Source organism: Anas platyrhynchos, chromosome 4 (genome assembly GCF_047663525.1).
Source record: "Anas platyrhynchos isolate ZD024472 breed Pekin duck chromosome 4, IASCAAS_PekinDuck_T2T, whole genome shotgun sequence".
Classification (NCBI taxonomy): Eukaryota; Metazoa; Chordata; class Aves; order Anseriformes; family Anatidae; genus Anas; species Anas platyrhynchos.
Window position 1 is genome coordinate 11,488,382 of NC_092590.1, and position 24,072 is coordinate 11,512,453.

General features: G+C 39.0%; 3 long non-coding RNA genes across 4 annotated transcripts in view; 1 reads left to right on the forward strand and 2 right to left on the reverse strand.

The window, feature by feature from the left end:
* The window catches only part of LOC140002325 (uncharacterized), a 28,271-nt gene extending 24,411 nt beyond the window's left edge, over positions 1-3,860 (reverse strand). The window contains exons 1-2 of the long non-coding RNA XR_011808685.1: positions 2,134-3,860; positions 1,327-1,400 (exon numbers count right to left, since the gene is read on the reverse strand). This is a non-coding gene — a long non-coding RNA (uncharacterized lncRNA). The remainder of the gene's footprint in view (positions 1-1,326; positions 1,401-2,133) is intronic.
* The window catches only part of LOC110353574 (uncharacterized), a 164,140-nt gene that overhangs the window by 133,860 nt on the left and 6,208 nt on the right, over positions 1-24,072 (forward strand). Inside the window, exons 6-7 of one of the 2 annotated variants that reach the window (XR_011808863.1) lie at positions 22,010-22,133; positions 22,374-22,673. The exons of the other annotated variant lie outside the window; for it this stretch is intronic. This is a non-coding gene — a long non-coding RNA (uncharacterized lncRNA). The remainder of the gene's footprint in view (positions 1-22,009; positions 22,134-22,373; positions 22,674-24,072) is intronic. 2 annotated transcript variants of the gene reach the window in all.
* Positions 13,092-24,072, reverse strand: part of LOC119716889 (uncharacterized) — a 279,074-nt gene continuing 268,093 nt past the window's right edge. Inside the window, exon 5 of the long non-coding RNA XR_011808866.1 lies at positions 13,092-13,268. This is a non-coding gene — a long non-coding RNA (uncharacterized lncRNA). The remainder of the gene's footprint in view (positions 13,269-24,072) is intronic.

The following is a 24,072-nucleotide window of genomic DNA, read 5'->3' on the forward strand; positions in this document are numbered from 1 at the left end:
GGCTTGATATGGGTATAACACATAAGAAAAAGAGCCTTTGCTGTACCTGAAATCCTTCAGATAAAAAAATCTCCAGAATTCACAGAAAAAAAAAAAAAAGAAGGCTGGCAGCAAGCACATTATTTGCTGATGGTTGACTTTTTCAGAGTCATTTGAGCTTCTTGAGTAGATTCTTAGTAGATGCATCTTAGTGTCTTTAGAAATATCTGTTATATAAGAGAGATGGTAGCCAGCAAAGGCCATTGAATAATATCCGTTCTGTTTTAAAAGACAGTTGTTTTTTTATCCTCTGAGCTTTTAGTGAGGGGAACACCTTACAGCATAGCTGTTTCCAGTGTTCCCCAGTCTTCTACAGAGTGGCATGAGGTGGATCATGACCTAAAGGACAGTAGCAGGTCAGGGCATCCTGAGTACTGTAGGTAAGCTGAACGTGTATTTTAAGGTGCTAACAAATCATCTGAGTCTCCATGATCAGAGTATCATGGTTTTAATTAGATTTCCTTTTCTTTAGAAAGCCAGTCTTTGCTAGTTCTAACATTGTCCGTGATTTAATTTTGAGGTAAATCTCTGTATAGTTCTACTGTAGCTGTAGCTGGAACAATTCAAAGTAGTGATCAAACTGGCATCTCCTGCTGGTTAAGACGCCTCTGTGATAGGTTCTGGGACTGGGTGCCATTCTTTTTTAAATGTTGGGCAATTATATGGCAATAAGTTAAACCTGAGAAATGCAGTGTGTGAAAATGAAAAAAAAAAAAAGCTTTCTAATTGAAATAGAATAGGTAAAACAAAACGGTATTTTTACACTCAGGAGCAAATCATTAATGGTACTTAATATGAGTGAAAAACATTTTGAAGTGCATTATAAGAATCTACACTCAGGTGTTTGCGGTAGAGACAGAGATGTGTATTATTACTCATAGTTCCAGATGTTCCCTTGAAAAATGTTTTTCTTATTTCTTTCATTGTATTTAAGGGAAAAATGCTGAAAGACTGAATCATTACTGGCACAAAATTTTCTGTAGGAATACTTGTAATTGTCAATACACTCAGTTATCTCATTAGCAGTCAGAAAACTGTTCCAGATGAAGAGGAGGCACCGGAGATGGGTACTCCTTTTCCCACCTGGGGCACAGAGTGAAAGTAAAATGAGGTGCAGTGGGAAAAAAACAATGATTACTTACAAGAATGTGTCACAAAGTAATCCTTAAAAGTGCTGAAAATTCAGGAACCTTCTAGACATACATGACCTAGAAGCATCAGCCGTGTTATAAATGTATTTAAGTTTTGGATAATAGGAATGGAGATGGGTATTGACTCAGCACTCACCAAGAGGCAAAGCAGATTTGGGGGGTCTTTCACTTTTCTTAGTGCTGCTAATGTGGCATCTTGGCAGGTTAGCCCTGAAAAGAAGCATTAGACATTTTATTTCAGGTCTCAGAATTGATGGAATGAGAATATTTCTCTCTTTGTGTGTGTTTGTACCCATATATATGAATATACTTATATATATACATGGAAGTATATATAAAATAATTAACCTCATGGAAAAAAAATGATGATTACATTAGTGTTTTACTCCCACCATGTTGCCCAAGCGATCAGCTGGTTCAGCAGCAATATTGCAATTTCTCTGACCTCAGGATCAGCCCTTCTCATCTGATATTGCCAGCAGTTAACCCCAGTGCCCTGAGACACAGCGTCGCAGTGGCTGACACAGAGCTGTTCCTGCCAGCCTTAAGGATATCTCTGACAAAGACTTTGGATGTGATGTGGCCAAGGCTGGACATCACGCTGGTCAGGGCTCAGGATTCATGCTCTGCTGTTAACCTTTAAGATGAGCGGTTCAGGTCCCTGCACTGCCCTTGCCTTTCCCACCTGGGTCGCTCCTGCCCGTTTAGTTGGTGGGTCTGCTCATGGGCACACTCAGGCTGCTGGACCAGCAGGTGTGCACATGGGCACAGCCTCCTCCTTTGTCAGGGCCTTCTGCATTATTTGCATTTAATTATACACTGGTAAATATGGAAATATCTACCGTACTCCACAATAACGAAAACCAAGTGAATTGTTCACTAACACCTGAAGCTCTGGGCAGTTGATACTTCCCAGCCAGTGGTTGTGAAGTTGGGCGCTTACCTGCACGGTTAGACAAGGGAAGGTACAGTACCCATTACTTCATGAAAAGCCTTCGTTTGTTATTTAGCAACTCGAGAAGTAGTCCTTCAAGGGAACTGTGACAAAATGTTTGTGGAGGACAACACGTAACCTCCTCAAGTTCAGTCTGAGTGTGGTGGCAAGGTGTGGGCACAGTAAGAATAGGCGTCTCTGTCGTCACAGCAGCAACTTGAGGGCAGTCAGAGACAGCAGTAGAATTTCAGCCACCTCTGTTTAACGACGTGCTCAGCAAAGCCTCATCCAGTCCTGTAAGATGCCTGCTGCAAGGCTTCTAAAGGAGGCTCTGATTAAGAGGACTCTTTGTGATGTTTTGGCATCCCAAGCGCCTAACTTCAATTGTTGTATTTTATTTATATTTCATGTGATTATTTCATTAATTTTATAACAAAATGCTGTCTTGAAGACCTGTAAATAAGAAGGTTATGAATAATGGGAAAATAATTGTGAGCTTTGCCTGATTGTCATGAAGGTAAATGAACTGAATGCACAGACTATGGAGCATCTAAAACACAGATCCAGATTTTTTAGCTTGTGCCTATTAATGCCAATAGCAAGAAAAGGCTCAAAACTCGCTCAGAGGCAGCAAAGCTGATATAAATTACCTCATTTTGGTAAAGAGCAGAACTAATGAAAGTCATTCATTGTTGCTTTTTTTTTTTTTTTTTTTTTTTGGTGAGCTTTCTATCCATCTAACAATTCTTCATTTATTTTCTGCTTACAATTATCTTGTTAGCTTGTGGTTTCCCCCTTTTTAATAGATATTCCTGTCTTCCTCAGCCAGGCTATTTGTACTTTTTTAAGGTCTTCCACTGCTCAGTGCTTATACTATTTCTCATAAACCTCCTAAAACAGAATGCCCTTTTCCGTTTGGTTTTAATAGGGGTGAATGTCAGTTGTACTTTTTTTCCTCTGTTTCATAAATAGAACCCGTCTTATTGAAGGTTCCCTGTGATGGAGGGAGATCCAGGCCAAAGTTATCCATGAATGTTGCATTCTTCACACGCTGATTGTGCTTGTTTGCTTGACTGTGGTAAATTTGTGATTCTAAACCACCGTGGTCTTAATGCACAAATAGATAAGATTAAAACAAAGTCAAACAGCATGAGAATAAGTAAAAAAACAAAACAAAACAAAACCTTCCTGACCAAATGAAAATTAGCAACATTTTTTTTTTTTTTTTTGTGCCATTTTATTGCTCTGTATAAAGTTGCCTGCTTGAATACCATTTGTTTAGATGATCCAAAATTAAGACTACCTTAAACATTCACATTGAGATTAAGGTATTACAGATACTAATTATCACAAAGATAAGTCTGCTCTTACTCTTTTTTGTTTTTATTGATTCTGAATTTTATAATCGTCCATTAAGATCCCAAATGTCTTTCTGCTACTTGGTAGCTCATTGATAGCTCATGATAGCTCATTGTCACTGAGCAGCACAAGAGAAGGCAGAGCTGTGGTTCATAACAAGCTGCATCCTAGTACTGAAGTTGTACATGGTGCTTTGGTTTAAATCTAATCCACACTTCTGTCTGGTATGTCCTCAGAACCTCTCCTGAACAATTTCTCCCTGGCTGTGAAGGAAGAAAGTGCTAATTCTTTGTTTGAGTGGATTTGTTTGCCTTTTGTTGAACAATTTGAAGATAGTTCATAGTTTGCAGATGTCTGAGAACTAGGTTTTATGAGTGAAAACTAATTTTCTAGAACAGTAAAGAGAGAAGAAAGCTCAGACATCTAATGGATTTTAAAATATTTGATGATTATGTGCACATTATGTACATTCAGACATTGCAGTAGGGGCCTGGATTCAGTGATCCAGAAAATCAGTGAGCTCTGTATTGAAAGGGTTGTTTTATTTTATATATATATATATTTATATATATACACATATATACAAACACACATATATATATTCATTTTTTATATTTTTAATATACATTTTATATATTTTAATTGCTATTTCTCTACCTTACTTTTTGGTATGAAGTAGGAGGAGACACTTCAGGAGATACAGGCTAAATCATTGTTAATTGTATCTTTAAATCAAAGAGATACCTGAAAGTTTGGAGACATTTACTGAGGCAGGCCTATAGCTAAAGCTCACCACTTAAAGCTCACAGGAATAAGCTATTCCCAGAACTTTACCGTAAGACATATCCTTGAGATTTGCATCTCTTTTCAGAAAAAGATTCATATGACATTTGGAACATCTTTTAAGCTTTTGGCGTATTATCTGACATGAGGGTTGGAACAAGCCGAGAATAAGGAGTCACATTTTTTTTTCCTAACTCTTTCACTGACTTGCAGTTTGACCTTGAGCAAGTGACTCAGACAAATGCGTTAGGAGCTCTCTCTGATCTTGTGTTCTTGGACTGCTGTTTGTTCGGTTGTTTACCTAGAGAATCTATATTTCTTCTCCTTATACATAGCTTCTGAAAGGAAAGGAAAAGGAAACCACTGGTGTTTAATGCCTTCAGCAGCCAAACTGTATGGGACTCCCACCACCATTATTTTTAAAATGCTGCTTTAAACTCAGTGCCAGAGTTATGCCATCTCTGAGTGAGAAAAAAAAACATAGATCATAAATTGCTCATGATTCAAAACTGAGAAAACATCACTGGAAGAAACCCAAAATATTATTTTATTTTAGGATTTCTGACTGGTCTGTATAAATCAGGGAATCTGAATTTTCATGAATGACAAATCTATCTTCTATTTTGCCTCCTACGAAAGGGAAAACTTTGGCATGCTCAAGTATGCCTTAAAGGCAGTGCTGCCTTTGGGATCTCACATTAACATAATGATAAATGTGCTGTGTGTTGCTTGAAAATGCTATGTGCCAACGTGTCAGAATATGTTTTCCCTGCACACCTCTTGATTAGCATCTTATTTACATATTGGCAGGAAAAGGGTTCCAAGAAAGACCTACAAAATAAAGTCTGTTTTAATATGGTCTCCTCTAAGGCCAAGGTATTAGTTCCAAAAGCAGTTATCTGCTGGCATGTCTCTTAGAGGCAGTGGGGATGAGCTACATTTCTTGAAGTAAAGAACTCAGGTGTGTTTCAGCAAACAGTAGTAGTAACAATATATTTTTCCATCTTATACAGGTATTTTGTGTTTACTGTATAATTCAGACTTAGTACATTCCTTGGACAAAAGCACTTCGCCCCATTTCCTGATCTACCACAGGAAGTTTAGCTTTTGTAATAATGTGATCAGTATATTTGGTAAATAACAAAATATCTCATTCTAGTCTACTTTATCATTGTTTTCACCCTTTTTTTTGGATGCAAAGCTTTAAAAAAAAGTGGAAGAAAATCATCAAAACTTTTAACATCACAAATAATTTTTTTTCTTTTTGTGTTGTCATTGGTGGTGGTTGTTTGTTTTTTAAGTCATAGTACACCGATTTTCCTTTGTTTTGAGTTTTAAAATAATTCCCTCAGGTTACCTTATCAGCGTGGATTTTCACTATTCAGAGGCTCTTTTTGTATCTATATCAGCTGTGGCCTGCCTAAAAAAAATTATGCAGTAAAAAGAAACCACTGAAATCATAGTTGCTAATCTGGCTTACTGTTCATGGTATTTATATTCCCTTTATATAAATTAAAGATACTCTTGATATTGTAATTTATACTTTTACACTGCTTATAAATACTTTGTGTTAGAACCTCTTCAGGATTGTAGGGATTGAATGAGTGCATCACAAAGCCACTACATCCTGTTGAGTTCAGAGTCAAAATAAATTTCAATATACAGTGTAGAAATAAAATAAACAGGTGGGAACCTGCAAAGAATGAATGGCCAAAATGATGGTGAGAATCATCCCACATTAAGAGATTAAACATTTTTGTAGCATCATGGAAAAAAAAAAGTATAATTTCACATCTGAGGATAGATGTGGAATAAGCTATTGAAAGTAGCTTTAGGTAAGGCAGACATTTTTCAGGAAGATGCTTCCTGTATAAAACATCTTTTATCAAAACTAGTGAAAAGAATGCTTGAGAAATGAAATGATTTTGAGCGGATGAGCACATTAACCATTTAGAGAAGCAAAAAGAGATTGTATTTTAGAGTTGCTGTTGGGATTTATGGACAAAAAGGAAAGAAGGAAAAAAAGCAAGACTCAAAGCCCCACCAACCTTCTTTGAAGCAGGCATAGCCTGGATGCTGTGCATGGAAGTGCCAGAGTAGAGAAGAGCTAGAGGAAGGAGGGAGGTACTGGTCACCATCTTCTCAAAAGGGCACAACAGAGATTGAAGATAAAGATGAGATATTACGATATGTTCTTTCTGTGTTTGAGAGGAAAGCTAGAAAAAGACGGGTCAGGGGAACAAACTAAAATTGCAGTTTAAAGGAAAGAGAATTTGAGAATAGAGATACAGGTTTCTGAAGCATTAAAATAGAGTTGGTAGATTAATTTGTTTTCATTGACTTTTACAAATGGCTCTGAGCAAAGAGTTGGTTCAGGCTACGATAAATATTATTTTGAATGTTACAATATAACGCACAGTAAACTAATATCCCCTCAAGCAGTGAATGTAAATAGAGTTGTTGATATTATATTTCTGGAGGTTGTGTTATTTTAATCAGCTCTACAGAGGACTGACTATCTCTGGGAAGTGCTGCTCTGATGTTGAATGTTACTGGCTCCTACTGGTGACTGCGATGTCTGAAATGAGTATAGTTCAGTTCAGAAAATCTGGAAAGCTGCCAGATCCAGCTGAACTCAGTGGATCAAATTCCGCTGTTTTTACACATGAGCAGCTGTGTTGACTTCATTAGGGTCTCATGTGTATAACAGAATACTTTCTTCTAATATGATTATATCAGGAAACTGGGATTCAGCTGTATCTAATTTATCATGGCATTAGTTATCAGTTTGCCTGCATCATACCTGTCAATAGCATTTTAAAATAAGAAAAGTAATAATTCCTGGAAAGAAAATAACTTTAGTAGACAGCTGATGGTTTGGAAAATGCAATAGATAAAAGAGATGAAAGAAGTGAAAAAGTGATAAAAATGTCAAAGCGAAGAGCCAGGGCCAGACAGTGAGGCTTAACATCTCTGCTGCCCTCTCGCTGATGGCCTGACTTAATGGCATGCCGAAGGATTTAAAATGCAGTACTAGCTGAAGCAGGGTCACTGCAGACTGCGGGTGGGATTTTTCAAGCACTGTCCCCAGACCTTGATGTCCTAGCTTTGACTTTTAGTGGGTGCACAGGTGGGCCGGTCCTGTTTTTTTCTGAAGTGATGCTCAGAAGCTCAAGCTCTGGTGCATGTTTTCAGCCATGACGATGTGTTTTCTGCCCTGTGTTGTGTTTCTGTAGTTTTTGCACAAGCTAACTCTAGACAACCAGTCTACGTAGATGGACTCTCATCTTGCATCATTAACAGGGCTGAGAACTCAACTTCAAGGAGCTCTTGCAAGAGCTGTTTTAAATTGATTATTGTGCTGTTCAGAGGCTCTAGTTACACAGCGCTCATTAGTGACAACTGAGGCACTGAATAAAGCAGACCTGTCAGACTTCCTGCCTTTGAAAAGACAGATAAATTAGTCTGGGCAGAGTGCCATGCTAGTCTGGTTATATTACTTGCAGTAGTTGAACTAGCTCAGAGAGAGCTAGCTTGGGTATCCCTTCACAAGATGCTAGTATGCTGTCCAGATGTATCCCTCATGCAGACAAGCAGTTAATAACATTTTGAATTGCCTTTGCTTGTTCTGCTTCAATTAAAATGTTCCGGTAACTCCAAACAATAGGCTAAAAGTGTTACCTTTTGCTTTTTTTTTTTAATGGCTGTGCTCAGAAGGAGGCCACTGATGCTAACCTACTGCAGTGAAAATGATGGGTGGCCTTTCCAGCTGGCATCACTGTTATTCGGTCAGGTTCTTCCTGAGGTGTTCTCGTTTGTCTTCCAGCCCAGGGGGGAGCACAGGACAGGATTGTAGATCCAGCCAGCATCAGCTAATGCAGAACATGACATTGAAAGAAGAGAAGGAAGGGCAGTTGTCTCGCTGCTCTTTCTTGCAGACTCCAGCTGAACCCATCACAACTGAGTTGATGTAGAAGCGCTAGGACACATTTTAGGACACTTTTCCATAGATTGTAGCTCCGGAAATTTTATAAAAATGTTAGCAACGGGTTAGTCATAGATTTCTAATTTGGCCAGAAAATGTATATATTCATTTACCCAGGTAACTGTAAAATAACCAAGTGAAATTTGTAAATGGAAATACATTTTCTTAGTCTTCCCTTTCCACCTATACTTCAGCATATAATTTTTTCCTCTTCTATGTCAGGATACAATCAAATCTTTCACAATAAAATCTTTTTCTCTTAAAATATGAGTGAAAAAAAGAATCCAAGAGGAGACACTTTCCAGCAACCTGAGCATGGGCCAGTGATTTGGATCATCACAAGTTTGCACCAAGGCAGATAAGTACTTTACACAGAGCAGAACATCCCCAGAAGGAGAGACCTATCCCCTCACAGAAGATCATTAACACAGAAGGTTGATATTGAAAGCTTAGTCTAAATCAAGTAGTAACATAACTTGAAAATGAATTTCCCATTTCCAAAGGAAATGCTTTTCCTAAGCACCTGTTTGGTCTGAGTAAGGTCAAATTTGGAGCATGTTGATAAGTTGGCATTTTCTGATGTTAATTATCATGTTAGGAAATACCTCTGTATGTAGGAAGCATGACTTCTTACAGCAACTTCTTGCTCTTGATATAAATGTGCACTGGTATATACACACATATACATGTATATACACTGGTATATACATATACACATCTACACAGAACAGGAGAAATAGATGAAGAAGTATCAGTAAAACTGACATTGGGGCTTCCTGCATCTCTGGTCAGCCTGGCACTTAGTCAAAAATGTTTAGGGTATAAATTTGATTTTCTGTTAATCAGTGAAGTAAGTCTAGGGGTTTCTGGTGAACCGTTATGTAACAGAAGAAAGCAAAGCTCTGTCATGTTAAAGAATCCTTGTTGTTTAGTTTGAAGCTATAGATAAGGAAGTTTAGAAGCCTGGCTAATTTCCCACAAAAGGTCTTGTCCAAGACCACAAGTGGCTGCTCTCTGTGGACAGTGGGAAGGGGCTTATAGAATGCCCCTGCAGGCCTATTGCAACCTCTCACAATATTCACCCAGGTAGGAGCCAGAACTTAACAGTCAGCTAAAACAGGTTTTTTGTACCACACCACTCAGTGGAGATTTGTGAGACTCATACCAAAAGCTGCTAAATAAAATTTTCCACTTCAGTAACTTATTCAACCAGAGGGAATTCTGACTGCAGTACAATTGAAACTATTCTTGCTCAGAAAATAGAAATCATTGATTACCCTGCATTTGTGGAGGCATTGTTCTTCATCCTGCCCAATGGTCTGTTCTTCTAAGAATCCTTCACGATTGCTACCAAATAAGTCTTTGCTGCAAAAGCATCAAGCAGGGAATGCATTATTATTATAACAAGTCTGTCAGATGCTGTTGCTAACAACTAAGGCTCCCTATTAAAATGATCCCACATGCATCCATCTAGAATTTGGGAGTTCACTAGACAGCTTTCAAGGTACTCTTAATAAGCAATACTCTCCCATTTATGATTAATGAATATAAAGAAAGAGAAAAGCTTAATGGAGGAAAAAAAATAAAAATATAAGGGCAGGTTGTAGAAACACTTAAAAATATATCTGTGAAAGGAAAAGAAAACCAACCCTCTGTTTCAGAACAAACTAATGAGTTACATTTGTTCCTCACAGTCCAATGCAGATATCCAATAATCAAATGTTCTCTCACACTATGCTGATCCTTCCTTACTTCCAGAAAATCCTGATGTTTTTCAGTGGACAGCACAATCCCAAAATAGAAGTGTCTGTCCAGCTCCAGGCCCTACCCTGTTCCCTCATCCAGCTCTAGATACTTTAGATGGTAAGGTCCCATCATATTTTACCCCGCTTATCTTCCATGTTGTGAGGTTATCTGCAACAACGCTTGCTGGGAAATGCTCAGTATCACCTCTCAGTAAATTCAGTGTGCTGAGAATGGGGCTTTAATAAAGTATATTGTTATTTGTACTGCCATAGCTCTTTCAAACCCCAGGAAGAGTCTGACCTTGCATTTTACACTCCACAAACATCCCCTATCCCTTTTAATATCTTTATTGATGACTTGGCTGAGGGAATTGAGTGCACCCTCAGTAAATATGCAAATGATACCAAGCTGGGGGGAAGTGTCAATCTGACAGAGGGTAGGAAGGCCCTGCAGAGGGACCTGGACATGTCGTATCAATTGGCAGAGGTCAATGGATGAGGTTCAACATGGCTAAGTGCACTTTGGCTTGCATCAAGTGCACTAAGGCCTGCACTTTGGCCACAGCAACCCCATGCAGTGCTACAAGCTTAGGGCAGAGTGGCTGGAAAGTTTTGCAGAGGAAAAGGACCTGGGGGTGCTGATTGATGCTCACCTGAACATGAGCCAGCAGTGTGCCTAGGTGGCCAAGAAGGCCAACGGGATCTTGGCTTTTATCAGGAGTAGTGGAGCCAGCAGGACCAGGGAGGTGATCGTCCCCCTGTGCTCTGCTTTGGTGAGGCCACACCTATAGCACTGTGTTCAGCTTTGGGCCCCTCACTACAAGAAGGACATCGAGGCCCTGCAGCGTGTCCAGAGCAGGGCTCTGAAGCTGGTGAAGGGCCTGAAGCACAAGGCCTGTGAGGAGAGGCTGAGGGAGCTGGGGGTGTTTGGTTTGGAGAAGAGGAGGCTCAGGGGAGACCTCACTGCTCTCTGCAGCTACCTGAAAGGAAGTTTGGGGGTTGGCCTCTTCTCGCAGATAACTAGTGATAGGACAAGAGTGAGTGGCCTCAAGTTGCACCAGGGAAGGTTCAGGTTGAAAATTAGGAGACGTTTCTTCTCAGAAAGAGCAGTCAGGCACTGGGATGGGTTAGCCCAGGGAGGTGGTGGAGTCACTGTCCCTGGGGGTGTTTAGGGAAAGGCTGGATGTGGTACTTTGGGACATGGTTTAGTGGGTGATATTTGTGGCAGGAGGATGGTTGGAGCAGATGATCTTGGAGGTCTTTTCCAACCTTAATGATTCTATGATTCTGTGATTACAGCCCTATTTAGAGCCTCAGGTTCAAATCAAAAACAAATCATTGTTGGGCAAAACATTTTGTAAACAATTGCAAAAATAAAACACCACGCCCTGAAGAGCCTATATCCCAGGATGTGTGACATGCATAAGGAGAGCAGAGAAGGCTGAAGTCAAATTCATTATACATCTCATACTCATTTACAGCTTTTCTGCTCATCATAAATACACATAAAAAGTGTTGAAACTCCCCATCTGTGCCTTAAAATATTACACAGTGCCTGAGGGTACACCTCGAAGATAAGATTGCAGTGACAACTGTAGGGACATTGCAGGCTGGAGGGGCTGTGAGAGGCAAGGAAGGCCGGTGGCTGCACACCTGAGGTGCTTGGAGGAGGGAGGCCATGTCAGGTGGCGGCCATGTCAGGTGGCGGCCAGAGGGCAACAATTGCCCTCATGAGGGAGCCGCCACTGCCCTCGGTCCTGGGCATGGTGTGTGTGTGTTTTCGGGGGTAGCAAACCATAGCCCTCTCCCCTCTCACTGCAGGCCTGCCAGCTCTTGGAGTCGTGTCCAAACCAGCGTCATATTAAATTTGTGCTGAGGGGAATTTGCCAAGACTGATTTCTTCAGCTGCTAGGGATGGTGGCTGGTGATTATGTGCTGCATTCCTTTGCATTCAGAATGTTCCTGTCTGATTTTACAGGGAATTTGGAGGCAGTTGTGGTCTGGAAAAGCTTAGCCTTCCTCAGAGTATTCAGAGAAGAATTCAGATTTGAAGGGCTTACCCAAAAGAAAGCTCCAGAGCTTCTGTGGCTACCCCCGTCTCATAATATACATATAATATTTTTAGTTTAGCTTCAAATAATGGCTTGTTCTTACTGAAAGGATTTCAGTACAAAGACAAAGGTGATACAGTTCTAATAGCCCCATGCCCTCCCTTCTGCAAGGATTTTTTTTTTTCTTCTCACTAGGGAGGCAGAAAACAGGTATATAACAAAAATAACGCTAGCGCTGCAATTCAAAGATGCAGTAACACATTCAAGAATAGGTGCCTTAGTGAGTGTGCGAAATTACAGATGTACCTGTTAGGTTTGTACAGTAACTGGCAGAAGCTGCAGTGTGCAAGACAGAACAAGAGGCAAGAAAAGAGATTAAAAAGCCTTAATGTACAAGGATTCCATTTCACACCATTGTCATGCTGGTGTTACATATTATTCTGGATGGTGTTGTATGTTACGCTGGATGCCATGCAGTGTCTCTAAACAATGTTATATACCCTATAAGTTAAAATAATGGTTCAGTGCAAGTCTTAAGAGTGTTAACCTACATTGAAGTCAAGGGCCCTTTAGTTTTCAATCTATGCTCTCCCAGCAATGCTCATTTTAACTCCTAGTAGCAAATACTTTCTGCCTCAGAGGAGCTGCATGTCTCTCTAAGTGGCAAAAATTGTAAGCTTTGTTGTAAATGAAGCATGGGATACACTGTCAATACAAGCTATCCAAAACATAATGAGAGTATTTAAATATTTTATGATTTTTTCCAATGTTCTATCAGAGATTGAATGCTGGAGTGAGGCATAAGTGAGAGCAACTTACCAGATGAAGAACATAATGAATGTCTTTCATAAAAATGAATATTTAAACAGTGTAGTTAGTTGTATTATAATTGTTCAACCTCAACATGATACCATGATGTTTCACTATTCTTTCCTCCAGTACAATTTTAATCTGAATGTTATATATATAAACTGTAGTGAATAAGAATCCATCAGGCATGGCATCAGCTCTTCGAAATGTAACCCTTTGGACAGCCAGGATGTTTGATTTAACCACAAGCTGTGGATACTGTATATATGTATTTTAATGCCAAACCAAGAGAGATCATCAGTAAAACTCCTATTGCCCTGAGTGGAAATCTTTACCGAGAGGAAAATATCAGTAGACTGTTCCAGTATGAAGCTGCACCTGCATGGTCCTTCATGCCTCTGCACCATTTCACTAAAAAAAAAAAGAAAAAAGAAAAAAGTGGACTTTCACTGAATGTGGATATGCACATACATGGACATACACACACATGCTCATAGAGCTATGGAAAGCCTATTGCAGGCAACAAAAATACTTCTACCTATTTTAGTGCAACTAAACCATTAAATCTGTAAGTAAGGGCAATTGAAAACATTAGACATTTAGCAGCAAATTTAGTTAACACTTCTTTCCTTTGAAGCATCAGCTGTCACCGTATTCAGCAGAACTTTTGCAGTCAGTTGTTAAACTAGCAGCATATTTATCCTCCTAGAGTATTGAATTAACTGGCTTTTGAGGACCACCTTGCTTGAACAGCTTGTGCAGTTACAGGTCAATCTTGGTGCTAAAATCAGAAGACAGCTCTGAAATCTGTGTCTGTGCATGCTAGGTGTGAACCTTCCCTGCATGTATGAATGATACCAATGTGCAATATCTTTTTATTCTGTGTGGATGGTTGAAGGAGTGTATATAGAGGAACTACCCTAAGACACTGTTGTTCTGATGACCAGAAGAAACAGTGCTGTGCCTTTTGGCTCCTACAACTCCTTCATCCCCAGAAGGTGGCAATCAGGACCATTATTATTCTTGAGCCTATCATAAGATTTATTGTTTTAAATGTTTAAATACTCTATTTGTCCACTGCTTGTCAGCAAGGCATATTGAGGGAGAGAGTGATGAAGAATGTGGAAAGATTTTATTTGTTCTTTTTTATGAAGATGGTTTTTCAACTTCATTTTATTCATATAGAATAACATCCATAAGGTTTTAGAAAGAAGGTAAAATAGGAATTTTTTGGGTAGGTGGTTTGGAGCAGCAGTTTGGTGGGAGCTAGCTGATTTTGAACCAGTTTTACTACACTTGATCCATATTCACTAGAAGCAAGTTATTTATTGAAACTTCTTCTTGCTTCTCTCCATTTTCAAGATTTCAGTGTAGTTTAAAGGATTACAGTTTTGTTCTGGGTTTGTTACATTAATTTTGTATTTGGTGAACAGAGTGGTAGACAGGAAGAGGAACACACAAGTGGAACATTTAAATTAACTGAAACACATTTGAAAATATGTTTGAAAATATGTAAGCCTGTTAGTTAAGACAAAAAATAGAAAATCCCCAAAGTCTATCAGTTTAGGATTTTCTTCTTAGAAGATTTTTATTTTAATGAAATCTCTGCAAGCACTAATCCACAGTACTGAACAGGGCATTTTGTTTCATTTAATTGATTTTCTTTATTGCAGCCAAGTTGGTAAAAGATTGAAAGTCATCTATTGTGCATGTGTAAATACCTTAAGAATCCCTTTTAATATGCACAGCGATTAGCTTATTAACAAATTCAGACTACAAAATGATATAGCACTTTGAGATGCGATTCCAGTTATTTGCATAATAACTAATCACCTGAGCATGGCTTTACTTCAGCCTATTTACCCCCCAAAATGGGCAAGATTATTAGCATGTTTGTCTGTATTTATAGCACTTCTACTGCCATGGTTATGTGTTGTTTGGTTTAGTTATTCAAGACTGAAGAATAGAGCAGTGCCATTGCTATAGCTAGCGGTAAAGCTAAGTGTGCAAGCATCAGAGAAATCAGCCAAAGCCAGGACTCACTAGAGCTTTTTCTATTTATATCTCTTAACCAATGATTTGTAAAAGGTCTTTGTGTGCCATCAGTGGTGTTGCATTGAAGAAGGCAGGTCTGGAAAATCTTCACTCCTCTACAAGGTGAAGGGAGCGTTTGATGAAGTCAGCCAAAGAATATTTATATGTAATACTTATATATTCTTTGTATTCTCCATAAATTTCTTCATATGCTCCTACAAAGCATTCAGAGCCTCTCAGTTCCCTGTTGCTCTGGTGAAGTATGAGAATTTCTCAGCTCTAGGAAGTATTATACTCATGTAGGCCTTGCAGTCAGTACACTCCCCTGCTTCACTAGTGCATTTAGTTACCCCCAAATATAGTTTTTATTCTGTGCCACAAATACAGTCCCTTAAATGCACAAGACAGCAGGCAGTGTGAAAAGCCTCTATTCCTCCTGAGCATTGGAAGTGACTGAGTAACATGTGAGTGAGAGAATGAAACATTACCATGTGTGAACTGTGAGGAGATGTACAGAGAAAAAGCAAGAGTGAATTTTGGAGCAGATTAAAAGAGACGTGTGATAAAGATAAGTGATGCCAAGAGAAAAGAGAGAGGTGGAGAGTTAAAGGACAGCAAAGACTTTCCTTAAAAATAGTAAAGGGAAACCAAAGTATGTGACCAAAGCTGCTAACAGATGAGGAAAAAAAAAATCACCATCCATTACAAGCGACATTACACAGCTGCAGAACTCTCTACAGGTAGGACGCTTAGTATGAGTCAAAGATAGCTGCAGCAATTACGAAATGAACTTATGATTAATTTATGAAGTTGTATGTGTTCTTCTGTGAGTTAAAGCATTTGATTGAAACCTTACATTTAATATATTATAGGCAAATGTACACAATTTTAGCCAAGGACCTTCTTGTTCTACTTACTTTTATCTATGGTAGATGTAATTTCACATCTAACTCAAACATTTCTGACAGCATGAGAGCATGATACATAAATTCTATAGCTATTTATTTTTAGATATGGCAGTTACTTATTTCCTTGTGCAGATCAGGTTAGAAACCATTGGATAGTAGAAACTAATTATTGGATTTAGATTTAACACTGCAGATCTGACTCTTCCACCTGAATTCTTACAGGAGGGTATAATTTTAGACTTGAAATAACTGCTTACACCTCCAAAAGTCTTTCAGCTCATGTTTCACTGAATACATCTTATTGTCTGATCATGTTAGCAATAACTTTGATAACTACTCTTTTAATCTATGCTAATAAAGTTGTATTTTTATATCAGATAATTATCTTATTCCACAAAATAATTTGACAATATACATAATAACATTTTAAGTTCATTATGTAATAAAGGTCTTAATATTTATTTACAATTTCTACATGTTTTATTTTTATAGGTATTTGTACTCATTATATTGAGTCAAATCTTCAGCAAATGTAACATGCTATAGGTCTGGGGAAGCTATGGAGGTAAATCTATTTAAAACACTTAAGGATCTGGCCTTTATTTCTGTATTTTAACATCATTTACTTTACAAGTGTACATAAGCTGACTCTTGGCCAGGAGCTTTACTTTGTTTCGTAGGTGGCTAGTAAGAAGGGGTTTTGTGGGGGATTTCTTTTCTATTTTGTCTCAAAGGCCCCTGTTGAGGAAAGAGAAAATGAACTAAATAATTATTCTAGTACTGGATCTTGTTAAGAATAATCTTTCATGCTGCTGCTGTCTGATTCTTCAATGTGATCTCCAGAACTTCTCTAACTTTATTAGAGAACAATGTCAGTGCTTCCACAGTGCAAGGCTGATGTGCTTTTATAGATTCTTTCCCCAAAATTACATTTGTTTAGCAATTCTTTTTTTTTTTTTTCTCTTTTCTTTTGGTTTTGGATTTACTCAATACCCAGCTCTTTTCCTACTCCAGTTTGAACTCTCAGAGTTTTCTATCTTCAGTATCATCTGCAGGGCTAACAGCAACAAAGTATGAGGAATAACTAAGCAAACAAATGATAATTAAAAAAAAAAAAAAAAATCACCCCAAAAGATCATGTGTACAAATCCCCAAACAATAATTACTTGAAAAAGACTGTGTGGTTGTTTTGACAGCCATGTCCATTAACATTCAGGGATGAGGAGTCTGAATTTCAACAGATGCCCTGAGAAGCAGAGAATCGGGGATTATTTGGATTTGAGGTACAGCAACAGGCCACGGCTGTTCTAAATGGTTATCAGAGTGATTTATTACAAACTGAGTTGCAAGGTACAAATAACTTTAGAGGGTTGCAAGAGAAAGAGAGATCAGGGAAATGCTTATCTTGGTGTCATGGATACCTCCTTAGGCCACCCTCAGCAGCTTTTCCAAGCTCATGAATTTTATTTTTGATGCTTGAAACCAGGAGTTATGCAAAGGATCTTCCATACAGCACATATTGTATTATGAGCATGTCATCCTACCGTAAGTGACCAGGCAACACCAGGAAACAAGTGGTATTTCTGGACAAAAATGCCTACAGCATGCTCTGACCATTACAGCAAGTGTTTGCAGGTCTGGTCATATGATGAATCTCACCATGATTCTTTATGGCCCCATCAAACAGAGAAAGAAGGATCAGGTTTGTATTGCGTCTGTATAACTCATTTTACACCAGCTTTATTAAGACTGCAGTATCATAACTTCTCACATTTTTGCCTGCTGTCACCTAATAATGCCAGTTTTCATAGCTCATAAATTCAAAACAACAAACTACTTCTAAACTTTACGAAGATAAAAGTACAGGCAAGCACAAAGCCTGGCACTTATTTTTTTTTCCCAATATTTGTATTCTAGGTTTTCAGAAAACCTAGATAAAAGGGTTTCCTTAACAATGCACTTTGATTTGCAATTCAGGACCATAGAGTCAGTCATGTAAATTTCAAAATGCAGCCTATCGTATTACTGCCTGTACAAATCACTTTAGCCTGTGGTCTCTTAACAAGTGTCAAGCATGGCTCTTGATGCCAGTTTTTGGAAACCCGGTGTATGTGTGTTTCAGAGCCCAGGAACTGTTGTGGACACCAATACACTCCCACCTACAGAGCCTGAGTCACTGGCTGAACTTAGTCTCTTGTTATTCCTCAAAATAAAAACGTCCTGCAACATCCTACCATGTAGCATTATCTCTTAACGTGAAGAGCTCACTGGCCTAATTACCTGTCAACATCTCTATATGTTCTGTGTCTTCTGCTCATATGGAAGGAATACTTGTGGAGTCTTGGTGCTACAGGACCATGAGGTCTCTGGAGCGAGACCCTCTCTCCAGATTCATTCCTCCTGGCTACTGAATAGACATCAGATGACAACACAATTTGGCTGTTTCTGACCTAGATTGCTACTTGCAACCCTTTTTGTGCTATTTTCCATCTCCCGAGCCATCTGGCCCCTGTTGCAAGATACCTGCAGATGTATTAATAAACCAGTCTAATAGAGCTGTACATATTAAAAATACAGCAGAAGCAGCTGGTTGGTGTTTGTTGTAAGCTTTTTTTTTTCCCTAATGTTTCAGCCACCGTAATTTAAAGGCCTAAGCCAGTTCCTTTGAGGAAAAGAACAGGTTTTATTTCTCTTCTACCTGCAAAACAAAATACATTCATCTTTCATAAATGAAGGTTGTCATTGAAATGGAAGTTATAAGAAGCATAAATGTCATCTCCTGCCTGGAGTCGAAACCTTAAGTTTAGCCCTGGAACAGCACTGTCACTTCATTTTATTACAATATCCCCTCCTGACAGGTCTTATATTAATTGCACCAGATTGTCTGCCGTGTGCTCATTTGTTTGTTTTCTCTTAACTACGAGCATTTGAATGACTTTCAGAGTACTTTGCTTTCTTTCAGATACAAGTGAGGTCAGAGAGAAACAAAATACCTGTTAATGGAGTTTATATTGTAGAGTATTAATTCTAGTGATCAAACTAGTGCTCTTTGGGATAATGCTCATGATTTTTTCAAAGTGGGCCTGCAGATATAGTGCCGTATAAACCAACAGATAGGAAAATTTGGCTGTACACAAGGAAATAGAGTATACAAAATTTATTCTGTAGGCCTTTGCCAAGCTCCCCAGCTCCCCAGCTGCGTGAGAAAGCTCAGAAACTACCATTAAAAAACAAAACCAAAAACAAAACCTGAATGCTATCCTTAGGGTGCATTGAAAAACATCTGAAAACAACAACAGCAAAAACCACCAAAACCACAACAAAACAACAAAATACCACAACAGCAAAAACCCAGCATGCAATGAACACACACACCGTGCATTGTCCAAGCAAGGTTTTTTCGGCTTGACAGAATGGCTGTCTCACCTCTCATAGTATACTCTAACTACACCAGCATTCAAAACACGATGCAAAGATAAAGAGTAAAGCACAGGTATGGGATCTAAGAATCCCCAAACAGTAAATTTCTAACACCAGTAATTAAAGTCCAAAAAGTCAAAGACTAAGTAAATTTGTTGTAGTAGAGTGCAAGGTGTGTGTGTGGGGGGGAAAGGGGTAGGGGTAGTGGAAAGAAGGCAAAAAACAAGACAAAACCTAAAATGTTACCTGGGTCAGGTAGCAAGTATCTGAAGATATTTAAAGCAAACAAACAAAATATAACTTAAAAAAAAAAAAAAAAGCCTCTCACATTTAAACACAGCTACAGTTCTGAAAGCCCACATAAAATGATCTAGCAGTTTTAAAAATGACTTGCAGAGGTGTGTGTGGAGGTGGAAAAACAAAGTTTTGCCCAGATAATCACAGAAATTTTAAACTGTTTCCAACTTTGTCCCAGTACAATGGATGAAAGGATACAAAATGGAATTGCTTGTGAGATACACCGTAAAAGCCTTCAAGAGCTTACGTAGAAGTAGTTGGAAGTAAGTGGAATATGTAGAAGTCTAGTTGGTAAGAGAAGTAATTGCATTTTTGACACCTGCCAATAACATGCATGTCGATCTAGCAAAATGAACATACGGTTTTCTCAAGGGAAAAGCAACAACAGCAACAAACAGTTATAATTTCTTTGCATATTAAAGAGACATGAATGACATAAAGGAATGCCTCTCTGAGAGAGATGCAGGATCTACGCTGAACAGAACCATGCTGTTATTACAAACTTTCTTTTGTCACTTTAAAAAGCAATGTAGCATAGCCTGCCTAATTCTGGGAAGAAAAACAAGACACCCTCCTTTCTTCTAACACTTATCTATAAACTTCACTGCCACTATCTATAAACTTCCCTGAACTTCACATTGAGTAACTGGCTGCCTCATGCGATGTATTCCAGTAGTGTTTGATAGTTGGTTAAAGTGGGTCTCATTATCATACCCTGGACGTTGTATTTTATAACTACATTACCGTGAAATGTTTCAAGGAAGATAAGTGGTATAATTGAGCATCATACTACAATTGAAATACAATTTGCAATTCTTTAAAGACATATACCTCTGTCGATTCAGTCAATGACTGAAGTTTTCTTTAAACTCTAAATCTTTATCTGAAATAAGATTTCCCCCATGATCTTATTTTTGCTTCACATTTTGACAAGGGAAAGATCTCATTCTTTCTCTAGTTAGAAAAGTGCAATTTTTGAACCTCTTTCTGGAAGAAAATATCAATTTTGGAATCTGGTTTGTTAATAAGGGAACATCTCCTACAGAACCATGTTTCATAGGACTTGCTTTTCTGCCAATAAGGAACACTGTAGGTTTGTTTCCGTTTGACCTGGCACAAAAATATATCCTTCACTGTACTCATGCATCACATGAAATCATAGAATAAGGCATAACAAATTCTGAACAATCTTTAACCTTCATCTGACTGTTTGCCTGTCTTAATTTTAATCATTCTCATTCACAAGATTACAATGTAAACAGTGCACTCTCACCCTGCCATCAGATGTTTTGAATGTGTCCTGTGAGTAATTTAAAAACAATCAAAAAAACAAACAAACAAAAAAATGCATTGTATTGTTTGTTTGTTTGTTTTTGAAGCACTAGATAGCACTGCAGTAGCACAGTACACTGTGAAAAATCAAGTCACTTAGCCTCATTGCTGTGTTTATTCATACTTCTAAGACTGATCAGGAAAAAAAATCTAATAACATTTTAAATGACATAAAATAGTGTTTTAGAAAGACATTTTCAGGTTCAAACTCTGAGGAAACACAGCACTGCATTGGATCTGGGTGTCCCACACCATGCACAGCACTGATGATAATATTCCCCATGCACCAGCAGTGCCACACAGCTCAAAAGCCTAATCAGAGATGCGTTTAGGATGTTTGCACAATGGTTTTCATCGGAAACACCTTTAGGTGAATGGCTTGGAAGTTCATTCAGTATGAGCAGTACATTTTCTTTATCATCAAGCAAATACAGACCAATATATGTGCCTTTGCTCACTTAGTGGTCAGACTGGGTGTTGCAAAGCTGTGTTATGTCGTAATCCCACAGAGTTGCCTGTCTGAACCAGCAATTACCAATTCAAGCTCGAAAATGTTCTTACACTGAAAGCAATTTGCAACTAGCGTTGCAGCTGAAGAGATACCTGTATATTTCTATGTTACTGTGTTTCAGCACGTGAAATGCCACCTTGTTATTATCAAAATAATAAATCTTGAAATAGATGCAGATACCTTAGCACTGATTTGTTTCTATAAGAACATCCAGCACAATGTAAGTGAGCTCATCAGTCTCACTGGAAATGAAACACAGAAAGGACAGGTGACCGTGTGTGTGTGTGTCTGTCTCTAAGCATGCTAGAGGAAAGGGGAGAGCAGCAGCTAGCGGAGGGGAGGAGAACGGAAGGGCATGGCTTGTCTCCCATCCTTTGATGAGAACCTTGCTCATCCAATGGCTCAGTGGTGCCCAGCAGGCAGCCCAGCCATGCTGCCTGGCAGCGTGCGCTCTGCAGGCGCTGTCTCAGCAGGGCTTCTGCTCCGCCGCCTTTGTCTGGACACTCGGTCTGCAGGCTCAACACCTCGTGTCACCCGTCCCCCTTTCTCTGATTTAAATAAGTGGTTTTGTTACAGATGCAAGCATAACTCTCTCTATATTACTATAACTATGTATACATTTACATGGAATATATTATATTATCTCACAGGAACATTCACACGGGGAAGGAAAGCAGCAGGACTGAACTTATCCCTGTTGGTATTCTGCTTGCCTCAAAGCTTTTAGTCCCACAGACACACACAAGAAAAAGAGGATGAGGCCCATGGATCTTGGTAAATTCATTCAGGTTACTATAAAACCCTACAGTCTAAAATTGAGATCTTTCTTAACTTTCCTACAAGTTTCCATTGTCTGATCAGCAACAGTGGCAGAAAGAGAGGGGGAAAAAAAACGTCTTTGGGAGGGGGATGGAGAGTACAACTCCACAATCTGTTTTCACTTTGAAAGGGAATTACTAAACTAAACAGAAGCGGCTGATTTTCAATGACACTTACACTTTGGATTCCATAAAGGCACAGAAAACATAGACGCAAAGCACAGCTTGTCCCTGAGATGCTGTGAGTGTTTGATACAGCAAGAGAGAAAGAGAGATGTCGGCTTGCAACAACAATAGCAGGAACAAAAACGGGTTTTATCCAAGATTTTCCAGCACTGTGGCTCTTCTTACTCTTGGACAGCAGAAGATAAAGTACAAGAGAACTGGTGAAACATTATATTTGAGGAAAGAAGTAAAGAAATTACGACAATCAGGAGCTTACTTATTTAGAAGCATATTAAGCAAGAAGATAAGCACCTGCAGCTACTGCACGGCGGTAAGTGACTGCACAAGACGCACAGCAATGGAGAGCCAGACACAGCAGAAGCTGCTGGCTGAACTGGTGCAGGAACCAGTAAAACAGCCCAAGAGGAGGAAGCCACGTCACCGGGCTTCCAGCTCTTTTTGCACTCCCCAGCAGAAGGCAGACAGCCATGGCAGGTGCTCAGGGCTGGAGATTTGCTCCAGTAAGTACACTAGGCTGCTGCAGAGACATGCAATTACAGGGATGCAGGTCTGCCTTGCTTAGAGTGCCTGCTTTTTCTTATCGGCATTCAGGCAACCAGACTAAAAACAGAGAATGAGCTAAACACATTCCTGGCCTGGGGATAGCCTTGTCCTGATGAGTTTCTGTAAAGCACCAAATCTGACAGTCTCACCAACCTAACCTTGTTTAGTCCACACAAACAAGTACGCTTCTGAGAACAAATACTAAAATATGTCTTTTCTATCCTTTTATTTTCCTGGATAATTTGAACTATGCCTCCCCCTTTCCTCTCAACCTTTTGGACACTTCCATAGCAGGAGCTTCTGGAAACACAATTTTACCCTTGGCATGCGAGATCCCTGCAACACATCCTTCTGCATATCCTAAGTCCCCAGAACACGTTGTAGAAGGAGCTATGAAAAGATCTATTAAACCTGGAAGTAGAATATGTTACTTTGTTGAGGAATAATATCATGGCAGTAGCTTGCTTCCTTGGCTGTTGGTAACGTGCAAGGCTTTGTTGCACCATTAACCAGATATTCACCCTTCACTGCATCCAAGCTGGGAGAGGCAGAAACCTAGATGGCAATTTGCCTTACCCGAGTTTTCAATTACTTTGTGGAGGTAACTTCCTTACTCCTCTCTCCCAACTGCAAAGGATTCAGAGAGCAACAACGCCTAAGGGCATTGATTTAGTGTCTAATGGCAAGCCATAGAACACTTTTAAAGTTTAAATTACCTTTTTCATTTGACTGCTTTAATCTCAGGTATTTCTATAGACCTGAAATCTCTATTATTTTTCGCTGTGAAACTTCAACTACATAATCATCACAACTGAGCTGAAAGATGGACAATGGACAGCAGATAAAACTGACCCCAGATATGAGAAAGATTTTTCTGCTGGGCATAAGAAAATATTTCCATGAATTTGGATTCAAGGTCTCTCTTCATCGACCGTAAATATCAGCCACTTATTAATTCAGTTTGTGTCTATTTAGATTCCTGAAGCTAAATTCTCACATGGCAACCTTTGTGAATTATGATTTCTATCTCTGGTTGGCAAGGGACTCCTATCTGATGAATAATAACATGGCTTCAGTTATTCATTCCTTGATCATTGCTCAGTTGGACTACAACCATACAATATATCCTTAGCAACACAAACTACTTCAAGCACATCAAGCTTGTC